This window comes from Drosophila novamexicana, unplaced genomic scaffold (assembly GCF_003285875.2).
Source record: "Drosophila novamexicana strain 15010-1031.04,08,12 unplaced genomic scaffold, DnovRS2.1 tig00000108-arrow-pilon, whole genome shotgun sequence".
In the NCBI taxonomy this organism is placed as follows: domain Eukaryota; kingdom Metazoa; phylum Arthropoda; class Insecta; order Diptera; family Drosophilidae; genus Drosophila; species Drosophila novamexicana.
The window spans coordinates 6007427-6009925 of NW_020824772.1; positions in this window are offsets into that span (position 1 = coordinate 6007427).

The window sequence follows — 2499 nt, forward strand, 5'->3', positions numbered from 1 at the left end:
GTTATACCCCCTACCCAGAAATGGGCTTAAAGGATATTATGAGACTGGTCAAATGGGCGTAACAGGCAAAAGGGGTCTTTAATCGTGGCATTCAGAGTCGTTAGGGAACTCTTAGAGACTATAAAGGCTAATATTGCGTCGATAAATATCAATAATAAGTTGGGTTGGAAAACTATAGATTCAGCCATATTTAAGCTCTGAAAACAGGTTTCGGCGGTGAAAATAATTATGAGATGCATTTGTTTGTTTGTGTATGGGCTTGTGAGTTGTTTGTTTATGTTTATCAATAAGAAAGTATACATATAGTAGCATAAAGCGCGCAGGGTATTTCGTAGTCTCCGACGTGTTATAATTGAACCTGTTACAAAATCTGCTTAAATTGAGGATTTTAACCAAACTGATCGCATTTGATTTTCTTTTCGACGTTTGACAGTGCAGTATGTGTGTTGTGTGTGTTTGTGCTTGGCTTTATTTTCATCGTGCTTTTTGGCGACTGCAACTGCACGGGAATCACATAAATTACGTGATTTTCGCATACGCTTCTTTGGCCAAATCCGTGCATAAAAGTCGTTGCAAAAAAATGCTATACATATTTTTTGTGTACAAGCAAACGCACACACTCGTACATTGAATGACCATGAATTACATAAAAAGCCGCAAATACCGAAGTCAAAATGCGTTGGCCCAAAGCATTGTTGCTGTTGCTGTTGCCATCGCTGACTGCAAAGCATACCAATGCGAATGCAGCCGATGTAACTATAACCCATTGCCCATGTTGTCCTTGCAACAAAAAATACAACAAATAGCACAACAACAAAAAATAGCAAAAATAATAAAAATAAATGCAAATATGTATTGCAATCCTTTAGGCGCACGGAACATAATGAAACGAAAATGCTACTGTGGCAGCTACAGCCACAGTCGTGGCAAGGACGGCTTGGACAGCCTGGCCCCAAATGCACAATGCGGCGTCCACAGCCGAAGCCATTCGCCATCTGTCCCCTTGCCGCCCACCAAATGCCATCTACCGTCTCTCGCCGGCTTGCCGAATAAGGAAAATAAATAAAAACATGCAAATATTTCTTTGGCCAACATTTAAACAGCCTCCGCCTGCAATCTTCCCGTTTGCGAACCAATTCGCAGCAATTTTCATACAAAAATGTTTTTATTTATTCTCTGCAGAGCCGCGTGCTCGTACGGTCTACGGGTCCAGGCCTGGTGCTGGTCCTGTGCCTGATCCTTGTGGTCGCTGCTTGATTTATATTGATGAATGTCCGTTTGTTCGTTAGTTCCGTCTTCACAGACTGCCAAAGAGATTTACTTGCTGGATGGGTGCATGCAGCGCGGGGGGGCGTGGTGGTTACTTTATACATTGCCTTTGTTGCTGCACTCTCATATACAGTTACACATACAAACACGCACTCACATGCACATACGCACACACTTGCTTATGTTCGGAGCCAGAAATTATTGCATACTTTACGGAAATTAACCGCATTTCCATTTCTTGCACGCATGCAGAACGACCACAGTCCCACTGCCCCCGCCGCCCTGCCACGCCCCGTACACCTACCAACTCGAACATTTCCCTTTTGCATATATACAATTTTAATGACTTTATTTTTATGCTCCCATACAATATTTTAATACCCTAGCAAAGGGTAATTAATATTTTTATATAAAGTTGATATTTTTTTTATAATCTTATTACGTGTTATTTTAGTTTTCAGTTTTTATTTTAGAAATTGTAATCGTGTAAATTTTATTCGGAATGTATCTTTTATGTCTGGCACCTAAAAAGTTACTGCTGCACAAATAATTTAAATATCGTGGGAATAACTGAATAATTGATAAACGAAAAATCTGCGGCTTTTGTACATGCTCCTAATATAATTAAGCCAACGTAAATGTAATTTTCAATTATTGCAAATATAATCGGTTTTTTTTTGTATTGGCAAACAATGTACAATAACAATTAGTATTTAAATGTGTTTTAGGCATTTAACAATAGATTCTGTTATGCTTATTTCTGCTGTAGCGAAAACATTAAAACTATTTTTTTTGTTGCAATTCTAAAATAAGTATTGTACATGAAATTATTATAGCTTTGTTAACTACCTACTAATAATCAGCCTAGGCACATCGTAGACCTGTAATAATACAAAGCATTTTAAATAATTTGTATACATTGCATGATGAGGTTTTATATGCAAAATGAAATTTTGATTCCAAATGTTGTTTGCTTTAATCAGAATACAGGATTGCATATCCTTAAGAGCATCTAGTTTTCGTCTTACTACAGATGTTATGGTATATCTTGTTACTATTGCGCTCTTGCCGCCTGGGTGTCCCCCTTTTTTCCCCCATATCATGTGAAGTGCATGCAGGTTAAGCGAGCTGTGGAGTGGTATTCGCCGGGCGCGCACATTCCAACATATTTCTTTGTGACATTTTCCTTGTGCATTATTAATCAACTGGGAGTATTTATAATTTATGTTG